The sequence below is a fragment of the Rhinolophus sinicus genome, chromosome 15, assembly GCF_057876585.1.
Source record: "Rhinolophus sinicus isolate RSI-liver-muscle chromosome 15, RSI-T2T, whole genome shotgun sequence".
Classification (NCBI taxonomy): domain Eukaryota; kingdom Metazoa; phylum Chordata; class Mammalia; order Chiroptera; family Rhinolophidae; genus Rhinolophus; species Rhinolophus sinicus.
This window is the reverse complement of record NC_142515.1, coordinates 27,572,369-27,588,660: the sequence shown is the minus strand read 5'-3', so window position 1 is coordinate 27,588,660 and position 16,292 is coordinate 27,572,369. Positions and strand designations below refer to the sequence as shown.

Sequence of the window (16,292 nt, the reverse complement as noted above, 5' to 3'; positions counted from 1 at the left end):
TATGCCACAGTCCCCACTGCTCCATAGCGTCTCAATACAGTGTGATTATCACTGCCCTTGCATTACTGTGTTTCTTGTGGTACAGAAATGTTCCCCTCTATCTAGGATTTTAACAAAAGTGGGAAAACAGAAGAAAAAGGGGCTGTGAGTTCCAAGGGGAAAAAAAAGGTAGAGCACATATAGCAACTTAAGTTAGTAACCTCACTCCTGTAGACATTTGCAACCCCTGAACAAGTACAATACTCCCATTTTATATAAGTTAAATGTAAGTGGGAAACTGACTTGCCCACTCCTACAGTTAGAGGCAGAGCTAAATCTAGACTCTAGGTCTCTTGACTGCCAATCCAGGACCTCTTTCACTATGCCCCATTGCATAGTAATCTTATATTATGAAACAAAAAATATGATCTATATTAGGTTGGTGCAAAAGTAATTGCGATTTAACAGGTTAAAAATAATTGCAAAAACCTCAATTACTTTTGTGCCAACCTAATATATATATATATATATATATATATATATATATATATATGCCTAATATATATACCTAATATATCTCAGATATATATTACCTTTGTGCCAACCTAATACATATATATGTACGTAATATATATATATATATACACACAAATATCTGAGAGAGCGAGAGAGAGAGAGAGAGAGAGAGAGAAAGAAACACAAATGTATGTCCTTCAAAGCTAATACTAAATTCCAGTAAATACAGTTGAAGTATCCAACCCACTTTGTACTAAAATGTTCATCATACTTCCATCTATCAAAGAATATAAGAGTAAATTATATCGGGTTCCCTAAGGGTTCATTTCCTAATGTGACATTTCCAATAATTTTGCTGCTTTAAGTATAAAATTCCTCACAAATACAACTACTACTTCAAAAGTGCTCAGTTAATGTGCCAAACTGTCTAAAATATACTCTTTATTCTAGAAAAATGTCCTTTTACAAGGCTATAAATAAGCTCATGTACAAGGTACTAGCACTATAATAAGTGAACAATGTTCAACTAGAAGATCTTGGTGGGAGTTATTTATAACATCCCCTCAAAGAATGTATTGATTCATTCACTCAACAGATATTTACTGAACCCTATTACATGCCAGGGAGTGTGCAAGGTGATGGAAATACAAAGATGAATAAGACTCAGTCCTTGCCCTTAACTTGCTCTGTTTGGGTAAAAGACAGACACAGACCCTCAAAAAGAATGAGAAAACAATGGGTAAACATAAAGCTCTGCGAAGGCACAGGTGTTACGGGAGCACTGAGCAGGGGGATCCGAGTGCAGCTCAGGTGAACAGACATTTCCCTGCAGGGAGAGAGGCCTGAGGGATGGGAGTGGGGTAGGCAGGGGGCAAGCTGAGGGGAAGGTGGGAATTACAGGCCATGAGACAACATGGGCAGAAGCCAGGAGAGAAAACAGCCCCTCCAACTTGATCTGGTCCAGATCTCGTATCACCTCAAAACCCCTGCCTTATGACACGTGACCTGACGTCTTCTGAGACTTGATGCACAGCCCTACGTGTGACACTTGAAAGTTTATCTCACCAAGTGCCCCTAACAAGACTGCCACCACTTCAGCCCTGCTCCCTGGCAATGCCCACTTATGACTCCCTCAGGGCAACCAATGTTGTCCCAGAGTCTGCAAGGCCTAGGAAACATGGCAGGAGAAATACTGAGCTTTCCATGAGGTCTCTGAGAAGACTAAGCAAACAGGTTTTCTCTTGGGCCAGTCACAAGTTGGCCCTGCCTCCACCTCAAGGCCTGATTTCCACAGCCAGAATCCACAAGACATTCAGGCCTCAAGGGGGAAGTTTGTGAGAAAATATCCCAAAATATCTGCCCACCAAAATCCTCAAGTGGAGTTCTCTTTTTCTTCACGGACAAGAACGGGATGAGCTGCCAGCCCTAATCTGAGGCAAAGCCAGAGGATAGCATCCCCCAAAGACAAACTTTTGGAAAGGGGCATAAAGACGACCAAAGACCAGACACATGGCCATGGTTAGGGTTCAGTGCTCAAGGCCAGTATGAGGAAACAAGGAGGCAGAATCCACTTGAAAATTGAGGAAGAACTTCACTAGATCTGTAACTGGTGGGTAGGTTTCCAAATTTGGCTACAAATTACACTCACAGTAAAAATAATTTTCTGGGCCCCAGACCCATTAAATCAGAATCTCTGGTTTGGAGGCCCAGGAATTATTCAGGTGTTTCTGATGTCCAGACTCTGCTACCCATTTGGAAAAGGGTATCTTCCACCCAGAGGCCTTGGGAGGTCCAGAACAATCTCTCCTTAAGGTCATTAATTCAGCATCTTTGAGGCAGGATTCAAGGATCCAGGCTTTGAATTGCACATTCTTATTATGTTTACCCACTCCCTATATCACATTATGACAACCATCACTTAACTCCTTTTTAAGTAAATAAAAAATCATGGATTGTCAGCAGCCAGGATGGAACTAGGTAAGTGAAAGGGGCCTTCCTCCTTGCCCCTGGCCCTGTATACCATGACCCAATGCCAGTGCTTCCCGATAAACTACTGGAGCTGTCAGTCTCAGCAGAGATCTGAGCCTTCAGATACCTGTGTAGGCTCACCCTGGCAGAACAGAGGGCCTGGAAGCATCCAATCACCAAGGTGGCCTTCGAGGAACAGCTCCAAGGCACACAACTCTGATCGGGTCCTTACTGCCCAAAGAGCAGGAAACTGCAGGTCAATGCAATGCCTGGGAAACTGCCAGGCCAGCTGAGCACTTCTCTTCCCAGATTTCCACTTTGTGGTCAAGTAACAGCCTGAGCAATCTCAAGCCAAGAATGGCAAAGTAAATGATGTGTACCACGAAGACAACAGATCAGAGAAAGCTGGTTCTCTGAATGGACCAGCCTAGAGAGATCTCTTCCTGACATCAATGGATGCTACAGGTGACTTTCAGACAGACCAACAGCAGGGAAACCCAGAGCTGACCAAGGTCAGCCTACCTGATTACGAGCCCAGCAGCAATGCACAGTGTCCTTCACTAGAACAAGGAGACTCTCAAAAGTCCCCTTCAACTTAAGGATCCTCCACTTGAGTCATAATGCAAATTTGGAAGAGCATGGGTAGGCAGGAAGTCTAGTAAAAGCTCAAGATACCAACTAGCCCATTCTGGTGGTCTTCAATTTTTAGGAGAGCCATTACTTCCTGCAGTGGCATTATAGCTTTGCCTAAAACAAGACCTTTCTCTGACCCAGTCCTCCAAAAGAAATCACAAGAGTTGCTCCATGCCCTGCCAAACACCTTGAACTTCCCCCATCTATATCCTCATTTCTACCATATCCTAGAATAAAGAACAATACTGGATGTTGTGAAAGTCACCTTAGCCACCTTATTCCTACCAGACATCAATCCAGACCACCCAACCAGCTCTGGACCAATAGGAGTCTCTCTGGTTACATGTTCTCATAGCACCATGTATCGCTTTTTCATAACCAAAGAACTTACTCATGCTTGCCTTTTTGTTGTTTTTTATACTTTATGGGGTCTTTTGTTTGTTTGACTGGCTAATCACTATATCCCCATATACTGCCTTCAAACTCTCTTCAAGAACATACCTCAAATTTCATGTCTTCCAGCTAAAAGACAAACAGGCCAAACCCATTTACCAACTACTGAGTCTTGCCATTGACATCTGAAATCTAAGCAGCCACGAATTAGTCCACTAATTTAGTGGACTAGGAAGGACCTTGCTCAGAAGGCTAGTCTAGAATTGAAGAAAATCCCCAACTGGCCTTGAAGCTGACCAACTCGGGAAGGAAACAAATCAGAATAATTATCCTTTTATTTCTTTTGTGCAGTGTTTTTTTCCTTAAAACACTCTGCATTTATCATTTTTTAAGATAACTTTCTCTTTATATATATATATGCAAAATAAACTCCTTTTTTGACCTTGAAAAGCCCTTCCCTAGTTCCTAGAACAAATCCCACTGGGGCCTGCCCAGCACCACATCCTCAGGACTTGAACGCCATTCAAGCTTCCAGGATGGTCAACGCCAAGGTGGCTCAAACATCTCGCCTCTGGTCCCATTGCCCAGCTGTCCTCCGTTCGCACTCATTGGCAGAGGAAAGTGGGTGGGTTTGGAGGAGCTTTTTAAAGTTCTCCCGCCTACTCCACAGATTCAGTAGGAGGGAGAATGAAGGTTTCCAAGCTCTCTGAATGACACAAAAGCTCACAAAATAGAATAAAGTTAAGAAAATTTTTAGCTCCCCTAAAAAAAAAAGCACACCTACTTTACATGATTCAGAGTGACTTCATATTTTCTTCCACTGAGATATGCATTTCTTATTCCCAAAGCTGGGGGCTCCCTCCCTCCTCCCCGCTCCACTCCTAAAACGAGTCAGTCCATAAGATGCCTGTTGTATCTGATGTGGGACCCCCCTGAGAAACTCCTGACAAAACCCAGGGCACCCCCTGCTCCTTCCCACAAGGGCCTTCACATTTGCGGTTCTCTCCACCAGAAAAGCTCTAAACTGAAAAAAAAAAGCCAAAGATTTTACCTTTAAAATATTCTGGATTTGTGGCTTCTCCTTAAAAATACCAAGATCTGACAACACTGGGCCTCAGGACACCAGCTGGATGGAGCTGGGTGGTAACTGTTCCCCTTAGAGGGGCATGGCTTCAGATTTCCCGGACGCCAAGGCCGGTGTCACTTGCCATTTATCATGGTACTTGACCTGCCTTTTTCCTCTTAGAGAAGAGAAATATTTCTCTGTCAACAGGAGGGACATGAAAGACCAAGAGGGTCTTGTATTTCCAGAAAAAAGGGAAAACACCACATTTTTGTGACAGTGAAGAACATTCATTCCCATGAGTTTGATGTGCAATATCCTACCTTTCATTGGGTGTTACTTGCCTGACCTCTGAGGCACTGACGTTTGGACCCCTGGACTATAACTCTTTAGGACCAAATTTCTTACTCTAAGTCAGCAAATAAATTTTAAAACCAAACCACTGGAAAAGAAAACAGCCTAGGTACACACAGTACCTAATTCTCCCCTGAATATTTTGGTCCTTTGGTCTCACCTTTCCTGAAAACATGAGCTCCTGCTCTCAGCCACCAAATGGGAAGGTTCCACCCCTTATGCACGATCACATCCAGATAAATAAGCAGGATTTCTGTTTTCCATTGAAACTGCAATTCTATATGTAAGGGAGGAAAAGGGCCCTAAGGGCAGGCGTTCCCTTCCCCCCTACCTTTCCCATCACTCCCCCACTCCCACCCCACAGTTCGTGCTCAGAATGCAAGTGCCCCTGAAAAGGGGGTGGGTAAATTGCCAGTGAATGTTTTCAGTGCAGTTGTTTCCAGTCAGGCTGCACAGAAAAATCACCTGGGGCTCCAGACTGATTGAAGAATTTTAATCTCCTCCTCCTCAGGTGCCACTCATGCAGACTGCCCAGCACTGACTGATTCATCCCATGGCGTTTGGAAACCATGAATTTAGAAAACTATGACCCACTTGCTACCCTGAGAAGCAAGGTAGGACGCACCTCTCCAGTCAAGAGATGCTAGAAAGCTGCACTGTCCTGCAAGGTAGCCACGAGCCACACGTGGCCACTGAGCCCTTAAAACTCAGGGAGGGTGACTCATGACATGCTGTAAGGATAACATACACACTGGGTTTTGAAGACTTGGTGTGGAAAAAAAAAGAATGTAATAAATCTCATATATATTTTTTTATTTTGATTACATATCGAAATAATAATATTTTGGATATACTGGGTTTAAAAATATGTAGTTAAAATTAATTTCACTTGTTTCTGTTTACCTTTTAATGTGGCTACTAGAAAATCTTAAATTGCATACAGGGCTCACATCATATTTGCACTGTGCAGCCATGCTCCAGAGACACTCAACATTCCAACACGGGGATTGCAGTCAAAATGGAAAAAATGAGGACTTGGTCAAGCCTGGTCTCCACCTATCCCCTGCATGCTCCTGAGCAAGTGATCACGATTTTGAACACGTTATCTGATGTCCGTTTCCTACCCTGTACACGGGCATAACTGACAGTGAGCGTAAAGAAAGAAAAGAGCACAGGGAAGCACCAGGCATGGCGTCTTCCCACAGCGGGTGCTCAACACCTGAGCACTTCCAGCCCTTCCTCCTTCCCGGACTTCCTTAAGACCATAAAATTTGAACTCAGCATTTCCTGGCATCAAATTTACTAACTATAATGCCCAGTTCTGCACAGTGACTACAGATAGCACAGTGGGTCTCCATCCACAGAGTACAAAGGAAACACCTGGGGAGCCCCAAAACGCCAGAGACTCTGACTCTGTCCACGTGGTGTGGGTCCAGGCATGCGCATGGCTCATGAGCCCTGAAGCACTCTGACGCCCATGGTCTGGGAATGGAAGGACACTGACAGGGCTGAGGAATTGTGACCAATACTGTCAGGGCTGCCAAGGGATTGCCCTACTTGCAGTCAGACAGGCCAGCTTGAAACCAGGCAAGTACAGCCCGTAGAGAGGTCAGGAACTGATCACAGCCTCCCCACAGCAGAGGACTGCTTTGCTGACATCTTTGACACTTAGGTAAGAAATGACTGTCTGCCCTAAACATTACTTCAAACACCAGAAGGCAGCTGACACATCCTGCCCTCGTACAAGAACCGTTAACGAGGATCAAAAATGGACTATTTCAAGGTGCCCAATAGCTTAGCAACTAGGCTAAAAAGACTGAGGTGCTTAGCACTCCCACCAGCAACTTATGAGAGAAACCAGGGCAGGTCCTTTTCTACCCTTGCCTGGTACCCAAAAGTATCACCCCTGGCCCGAACTTCTGGCTGTCAGGCCAACCCTTTGGACTCCTCTGAAGAATCATTTCTCCTGCTCTCCTAGGAGCCCAGAAATGGGCAAGAACTTACATGCACAGACTTGCAAGTCCCAGCAGCCTGTTTATTCCAGGGCCTTCGGCCACTGGAGAAAGTCATTTGTGAGTGCTGGACAGACAGAGCACACGGACCAAGCGGGCCCCAGGAGGCACGCTGGCAGAAGAAAGCTCTCTATTTAAACCAAACAGTTCTTGCTCCTTCTCTTCGTTTAAAAACCCTCTCTTTGCTATGCTACCTCCATCTCAAATCAGTACAAAAGACCAATTTCTTGGAGAAAATTTAAATATCCTTCCCCAATAATATTTCTATCAGTAAAATATGGCCAAGAAACTCCACCTTTTCCTTCTTCTTAGGGCAAATTTCCTCTCTATGGAAAAAATATAATGTGAATGAATCATGACATTTTCCCCAAGTATACTCGTATAAACTGCCTTGGATTTTTTTGGAAATAGGGTACAACACGAATAAGCACTAAATCTGAGAACTCTGACATATTTACTTTTAGTACAGGAAAATGATCTGGGGTTTGTCCAGAGTGTAGTAACACAAACTATACACGACTCTGGCACCCCCCACCCACCACAGAGCATTTCCCCCAAATCACCCACCATCTCAAGTCTGCTTCTCACATTCTCTGCTCCACACTCAGCCTCTGTCTCCCAGCTAGAACACACCAGTAACATGAGCATAACTGGGTCTCCATGTAGCCTAGTCTCTACTCTGTAGCTGTGCAAACAATCCAGCCCAAATGTGATAAAAATTAATTCAAAATGTTATTGGATCTCTTGTGGAACACCAAGGATCCACAAGGAGGGAACTAAATTCTTTTTTGGGGGGGAGCAGGAACTAAATTCTTAATGCATAGAAAATTTTCTTTAAAGTCCTTCTTCCTTCTCTACCACTTGCTATCCCATACATAGACAGTAGCTATTCTAGAAACTCTCCTCTACTCTTCACCCCACCCCCACCCCTAGGTCATAAACAAATTTCCCTCTCCTTTCCTTTAGCCACCATTCCTTCTTCTCTTACAAGTACTGGGCCTTTTCAGATATAAACACAGCGCGCACACACACACACACACACACACACACACACACACAAAACCTCCTGGCTCTCCTACTCAGCCTTTACTCATTGGCCCAACTCTACATGAAAAATGCCCAGGAACTGAGTTAAGGAGAAAAAATTCTCCTTAGCAGGTAGGGTAACTGGGAAAGCTGAGTAATAGACAATAGAACGCTCTTTAGCAGAGAGGAGAAAGTCCACGGACACTCAGTGGCACGTGGCAAGGAACAGTGAGTGCTGAGCTGTTGCCCAGTAGTGCTAAATGTCACCACTCTGAACACCCGGCCCAGCTTCAGAAGACACGCTCTTCCCATCCAACTTAGACCTCTGCTGGATAGAGAATCTTGGCACAGCCATTAATAAACTATACCACCTTGGCGTCCAACAGCTTCCGATAACACATTGGCTGGGTATATCCATCAGGAGTGTATAGGAAGGGGTAGTTCCCAGGTCTGTCTACACCTGAGATTCACCTAGCACTTGGAGAAGTTACAATGATCTGAATGTGTAGAATTGTGCGCCTAGCACCAGAAAGGACTTCTGAGATGGTTCTGCTTATACAAATGGCTGTGTTCCTCCATTCACTCCGCACTGAGGCAGTGAGGAGGAAGAGCGAGAAACTATGATGAGAATGACCCAGACTCTACTTTCAAGGAAGCGAGTAGAGGGGGATAAGAGTCATACAGGTAAAAACTGATGAAGAGCTGTGTCTGGTTGAGAAGGGAGATAAGAGAGATAAGGGACAGCCACATGGCACAACTGAAGGAATGCTAACCTAACGTCTGGCTCTGCTATGGATTAGCTGTGTGGCCTTGGGCAAGTTTCTACAACTCTCTGAGCCTAATTCCATTCCTGCAAAATAAGAAGGCGGGCCACAGATGATCAGCGTTCCTTTTCAGCACTGACATTCCATGGCTGTATGATTTAAAGGATACCTGCTCTTGGAGACATGGACAAACAGGTGGGGAATAGAAAGGCAGACAGGAGGAAGAGTACAAACTATTCCAAAATTTTAATTATTATGATCACTGATGGTTGCTCTATGTATATACTCACTGTACCTTCTAAAGCTGCAGTGCCCAAGCACGGCCAGTGGTCACAGGCCAGTTTCTGGGCCCATTAATCTTAATAACAGAACACTGCGCACTGTACTTGGAGCAGCCCACTGGCCTATAGGCTGCACTGCGGACACATTGATGGCAGTGCCTTCCTCCCACGGTGCTGAGACCTTCCTCATCTAATAAACACCCAAGTTCATCCTCCCTACTTTGCAGATGAGCAGACAGGCTCAGAGAGTAAAGGACTCCCTGACTCACACAGCTTAGAGGGGCAGAACCAGGAGAGAAGCCCAGATTGTCTGACTCCCCACCTACCGTTAAATGCCAATTAGATAACTGTGTGGGATCCCTGCAAAGCTTGGACACTTAGAAACCCCACGCAGATGCACGGAACTGATCCAAGAGCATTGGGGAGGATTCTGCAAAGGGGAGCCAAAAGCGGCCTTTCCTTCCTCCATCACCTTGACAAGCAGGCTGATCACCAGCTGTGGAGGTTGGTTGCTACCCACCTGCTTTCTTGTTACAAGTTTCCACCTTTAATCAATGCAAGTGCTGGCTTGTACTCTAGAACTGAGGTACTCTAGATCTTGAGGTCCAACTGAAATTATACGCAAAGACCCTACAGTACTTTCTCAACGTGTATCCATCCACAGGCAAGTCATTTAACATCTCAACGCCTCAGTTTTCCCATCTGTAGAAGAAGAATAACAATAGTACATACACCTCAAAGTGTTACGATTAGGATTAAAAGAGGTTATACATGTAAGTGCTTAACACAACATCTACAATGTAAATGTTGGTTTTATTACTATGATTTTTCTGGGAAAGAGTCCAAAGCTTTCATCAGATTCTCCATGGGGTCTATGACCCAATAAAAATTAAGAATCCCTGTTCTACATGTTACTCTTGGAATGAAACTAAGGTCATTCTGTGGGAAGGAAAGTACCTCTTCTAGCTTCCTCACCTTTCCAGAAGAAAAGGACGTGAGGTTTTCTATGCCTCCTACTCCTAGAGGGTAAAGAAAAAGAACCCTGATGAACCACACTGGAGGCATTAGTCACTTCCATGCTGGAAAATGCCTTCTCGAACCCCATAGGTCCCCATCTAAAAGTGGGAAAGTAGAAAGGAGAGAACCAAATCCCAACTCCAGTTCCCACACACTCAGGAATAAACCCGCTCCATCCTGGCCTGTCAGGGTGCAGGAGGAGGGGCTTCTGGCACTTGGCCCAGTCCCTTCATTCCAGGTGTCTGGCCACCTTTCCTGCCTCTCCTGCTGAGGAACTGAGCAAAGAGAGTCAACTAACTCCAGGTACACAAGAAGGTGATGTGCTGGGATGTCAGAAAGACCTGAAGCTGAGGTCCTGGTCTGGAAAGAGCTGGTTAAGGAGGAAAAGGAGGAAAGAAAAAGGATATGGAAAGCGTAAGAGGAGGGATGCAATTTAAATCCTTGTTTTGCTGCTCTTTGGCCTCATGACTTTAGACAAAGAACTCAACATCTCTGAGCCTCAGTTTCCCCATCAATACTCGTGAACAGTGCCTGCTTCACAGAGGAGTTACGAGGATCAAATGAGATCTATGTAAACATTCAACATAGTATCTGGTAGTAAATCCTTAAGTGGTCACTACCTGGTGATGCCAACTATTATTATTACCATTATGAGGATGAGGATGGTGAGGAGGGATACAGCAGACAAAGGTCAGCATAGCTATGAAGCCTCACTGTATTATTGGTTTGGCGGTTTTAGATCTTGTTACATTAAAAACAAAATCAAGGCACGTTTGTGGGGAGAAATACCAGTATCAGAGAGAATACAGGGTCTTGGGCCCCAAACACAAGAGATCTGACTGCAGGACTCCAACCTAGGTCCTCAGCTCGGGAAGACCTACTTAGGTAGCAATGAAGATGGAAAACAGACAGGTGCCTAACAGAAGGGCCAAGTGAAACATCACATGTCTTTACTCTCAGCTGGAACAGCATCAAATCCATAAAGTAAACCGGATAATTCTCTAACAGGCAGTTAGTTTATCTTTGATCAACAAGGGGGGAATTACTACTTAATAAACACTATGTTGGGTTAGATGAAATCTTTCAAAGCAAGGGACACTTGGAAGAAAAATAAATATAAAAATAAAAAGAGGCATCTCTGGTGGTAAAAGGATCGGGGACGCCAGTGTCCACGGCAGACCCGGCTGGAGCATCCCCAGCTTCCCATCTGTTGGCCCCCTGAATTCACCTTGTTACCACCACCTTGGCAGACTAGGAGTGAGTTTGAAAGCAACCATGCTTCTCTTCAAATACTTTCCTATAATATGAAATTAATGTATGTTCATCATAGGAAGCTGGGAAAACAAAGGAAGTCTCAGAGGAAACACAATAACCCAACCATCAATGTTAACATGCTGATTTAGTGCTGCTAGTTTCTTGCTTTGTTAAGGCAAATCATTTTTATTTAAAGAATCACATCAGTTTTCCTAAGACGCCAGATCTGAAGAATTAGTAAAAGCAGTAAGAATCAAGAGAACAGGCTGACAAAAGGGAGGTGAGTGCACACACACATGCGTGGGCAGGTCTTGCATCTCTGAGGCCTCTTAACTCACAGTCCGGGACGGTCACTATGGCCTTCCCTGGACTAAGAAGTTTACACTTAGAGGATCAAAAAAAGAACTCCACCCACTAAAACAATGCTCTTTAAGTATCAAAAAGTCTAGCATTTCAAACGAACATTTTTAAAAACACATTTTTAAAAACCCCAAACCTATGATGTGTTTCTTGGCATGAATCTGGGTCAGTTCCTGGTGGGGATCCAGAATAGAATTTCAAAAGATACTGTAATTATTCCTCATGTCACTGATACCGTTCTATCAGACTTGAATAAATCAAAATCATAATGAAAAACGAAAACAAAACTGAACCTCTCTGGCAACACACTTGGTGCTTAGAAAACATGAGTTTTTACCAGCAGTTTTTATGGCTGCCTCTTAAAGCCATTTGTAATACCGCTTATGCTAGAGAAAAAGGAAGAGTCATTTGTGTTGACTAGTGTTGACAAACTGGAACTTCAAGGCTGCCCTTGTCTGTGTCGTGTACAGAAGTCCCAGACAAGGACGTCAGTTCAGCGGGAAAGAATTTTCCAATGAGAGGAGCCACCCAACATTAGAAAGGGAGTCTCCTTGAGAGACTGAGCTCCTCACTGCTGGAGGTATGCAAGCAGAGTTGTACGAACCATGTGGCTTACAACTTCAAGATTCCGTTTCTTGTAGTGGAAGTCACGAGGGCATTGCTCAGTCGCCTTCCCTCGTTCCCCATTGATGAGGAAGAGGGTAACCTCACTGGTGTGAGTTCCAGTGAAAGTCTTCAGAACACAGAAGGGCCATAAATAGAAGCAAAAGGCAGGAGGTGGGAGTCACTCATGAGCCTGGAGGAAAAGAGAAGCCCAGAGGAATGGCCTCTAGAATTGGACAAAGAATTCAGAGGTGTCTGTGGGTGGCTCTGGGAACAAAGTGAAACCCTGAGACTTGGAGTAGAGCCCTACCCTACCCTAAAATTGATCTGTAGCAGCTTTTCTGGAAAAGGTGGCACTTTTAGGACTTCATGCAAATCCCTCTGGGGCATTGGGACACAGGCCTACAAACCCTGGACATCACCAGTCAAATGTAAACAGAAGCTGTGTCCTTGCAAGTGTCCTGGAACTAAGAACTCAAGGCAGGTACATTCTAGGACCCCCAAGATAACCAAGCCAGCAGAAATGACCCACAATTACCAAGAATGGCATTCCCTCTACACTCTGCTTTTCTGACAAAGGCAAAGGGTAACAAAATAAGTTGCTACTTGCTCCAAAAAACATCATCCAGGAGCTGCCCTTCTTCAGTCCGCATTCTGAGGGGCCTTTGGTTTTGGTTGGTCCCTGGAACTAGGAACAACCTGTGGCCCAACTCAAACCTGTAACTTAGAATTTTGGACAGAACTTAAAAGTCTTATTGGCAAGATCCCAAAAGGCCACATGATGTGCATGTTACTCGATTTAAGGAACTCTTGTCCCTCTAGGAGAAGGCATGACACGCATACCTTAGAGAAACAAGACAGGATTTTTCTTCCTCCAAAGACAAAGGGGGTGGTACACAGGAAGGGGGAGGAGAGCTAAATCCTCACCTTACACAGTACAGAGTAAACACATAATGCCCCCAAATAGCAAAACATGCGAGTTACAGAAAGATGTGGAAGTAAACACCAAAAGAATCAGCTAGGATTTTTAAATGGCAGCCACTGGGGAGCAGAGGGCAGAGATAAGGGGGCAGGAGATTGTGGTCCTGGAGAACTATCTGCTTCTTGAAACTGTATGCATGTGTAACTTTGGTAAACACCAGACATTTTAGAAACAAGAAGAAAAGCGGGAAAATGGGCTAGGATTCTTTGGACACATGTATTTTCCAACTTAAGATATAAAAAAACAACACTTTAGGTAAATGATAGTATTTGAATATTGTTTCTCCATATTTTTCAATCAGAATATTATATTTTAATAACTTTTCCTAATTAAAGCAATACTGATCATTGCTTTTAAAAAATTAAATAAAGCCCCCCACCAAAAAAGGGGCAAAAGGAAAAACAGTTATAAAATCACCATCCAAAGGTAACCACTGGATGCTTTGGAGGTAGTTTCTTTTTATACATGTGCATAACGATTTTATCATATCGATAAAAATACAGAGAATTTTCTTTTAACTCTTTGGACTTATCCAATGGCCATTAGATTTTTGTTTTAATTTGAGGGAGAAGGAATATTTTGAAAAGTATTAAATTGGGTCTTTGCTTCTTATACAGTAAATATCAAAATCTCATTCTATAAGGTTAGGCATGTCAGCTTGTTATATTTTCACTACATGCTGCATTTACAAAGAAAAAAACAAACCGTTTTTTGGACAGTGGTACTCTGATTTTTCTTAGAATTCCCAGACATAAAATTACAGCAACGAGGTGGAAGCCTTGCTGCAAATTGGCTTCACCTCAAATTGCGTTGGTTTCTGACTGTGTGTGCCTTGTTTGTTTCTTTCTATACAAGTCTCTCTTTGCTTCTCTCTTCTTCTCCCCCTGCCCCAACTTGTCACTAGCTTTCCTCCCCACTCCATCCCAATGTTTTGTTTTATTCCTCTCTTACAGCTATACCTTCTTCCTGCCACCCGCAGCCAGATGCAATATGAAACTAAAGTCATACTCTCATTACTTTTTGCATTTGCAGAACAGGAATTGTCTTTGAGTTTAAAACAGAAATACAACGCATTCCTTTTATCCATTTTCTAAAGCCCATGTTCCTTTTCTTTTCTTTTTTTCTTTTTAAACAAAGGCAGTTGCAGCTCCCCAGGGCCTAGGATCTAACTAACTAGGAAACTCTCAGAAATAAGGAAAGTGCTGGGGCCTACTCGGTGGCTTAGGTGGTTGGAGCGCCTGGCTCCTAACGCTGTGGTCGTTGGTTCGATTCCCACATGGGCCAGTGAACTACACCCTCTACAGTTAAGATTGTGAACAACTGCTCTCCCTGGAGCTGGGCTGCCTCAGCCAGGGGGAGTGCAAGGCTCATAATACCAGCATGGGCCAGGGAGTGGTGTTCTACACAACTAGACTGAGAAACAACGACTTAAACCAGAATGGCAGGGGGAGGTGGAAGAAGGGGAGAAAAAAAAAAAAAGGCACTGACCCTGCTTAGAAAAGCCGGTGTAGACGTGGAAGAATGCTTGTGTGGACAAGGCCTTGGGTGGACAAGGAGGTGATTTCCCAGAGCAGAGGCCAAGGAGGGAGATTAATGTCAAAGCCAACTTAATCTGCTCCTGGGGCACCGAACCCCCACATCACCCCATGTTGGGAAGTCATTAGATCCAGGCGGCAGACCTAAAACTATCAATCAGGGCATCCCGCTAAAGGACCATCTATTCCTCCATTCCTCTAAGAAGGACCTGCCTCTTTTTCTAATCATTCAACATGTCTGAATCTTTTTCCACAAGAGCTTCTTTTAAAATTGGGTCACTCCCATCCTACACATACAAGATCCCCCCCCCCCTTCTTCCGCCTGCCCCCAGCCCCTCTCAGGTTCCCCGGCTGAGGCAGTCGGTCACCAGGTGTCGGTAGGCCATTCACAGCAGCTCAGGGCAGCTCTCGCTGGCTGCCGGCCGCTCGCAATGGCTGCCGGCCACTCACTCTGGCCACCGGCTGCTCACGGCAACACTCAGCAGCCCATGGCAGCACACAGCAGCCCACATAGCAGCTCACACCAACCTCTGGCTGCTCACGGCAGCCCAGCTCCAGGAAGAGCTGTTGTTCACAATCGTAGCTGTGGAGGGCGCAGCTCACTGGCCCATGTGGGAATTAAACTGGCGACCTTGGCATTAGGAGCACGGCGCTCCAACCTCCTGAGCCACCAGGCCAGCCCATAAGACTTTTTTGTAACCCAGATACATGCATATCTTAGAAGAATTTCTGGGTCCTGATAACTCTTTGAAGTATAAGCTCTCTCTCCCAGCCCTGAGACATGCACACTTCACACAGCTGCCTTCTACAGCTCCAAGTGTCTGATAAAATATATTGACCAGGCACAATCCTAGGCCTCCCACGTAGAGAATGCTAACCCGATCTCGTAAACCAGCCAGTAGTAAATCCACCTGCAGCCTTACCAGCCAGCCCTCATTTCCATTTTAGCCACAGGCTCCTTACAGAATTCTCCCCGTTAGTTAGATGCCTAAGGTCAGCACGCATGGTACTGTATCTACTGCACATTCCCAACTCCATGTCAAAAAAGGAATATGATGGATCCATTGACAGGCTTGTAATATAGGAACTCATACTGGTTCTTAATCACTGTTGCATTCTTGGTAACTGTTCCCAAGCCATCTCCTTGTGAAGATTCATGAAAATTGAAAAAAGAAAAAGAAAAAGGGAGGGAGGGCGGGAAGGAGCTGGAAAGGAAGAAAGAAAAAGAAACGGGAGAGCAAATGAGGCAGTTCTGCTTTCCCCAAGTATTTCCTCAAGAACATCAGGCAATAGCCCCAGTTCTGAGAAATAAACCAGTAAGTTCCTAAAAAGTAGATTTTCTACAAATGATGTAGGGAACCGGGGGAGGGGATGTGGCGGGGCGAACAGAAGGGATAGATGGACCAGTTCTCATCAAAGAGCAGCAGGATGAGTCAAGTTTTTATACAGTGGCAAATGTTCCTTTTGGATTTGCTTCAAACCTGTGTGTGGGCTGATTCTCTGAAATAAACAAAATTCCCTTGTATAACAGAGGTTATGGGGTGACTAAGAG

The 16,292-nt window shown here is 44.5% G+C and overlaps 1 protein-coding gene across 39 annotated transcripts in view; it reads right to left on the bottom strand.

The window, feature by feature from the left end:
• Nucleotides 1-16,292, bottom strand: part of SORBS1 (sorbin and SH3 domain containing 1) — a 221,392-nt gene that overhangs the window by 163,387 nt on the left and 41,713 nt on the right. The gene's annotated exons all lie outside the window — the stretch shown is intronic.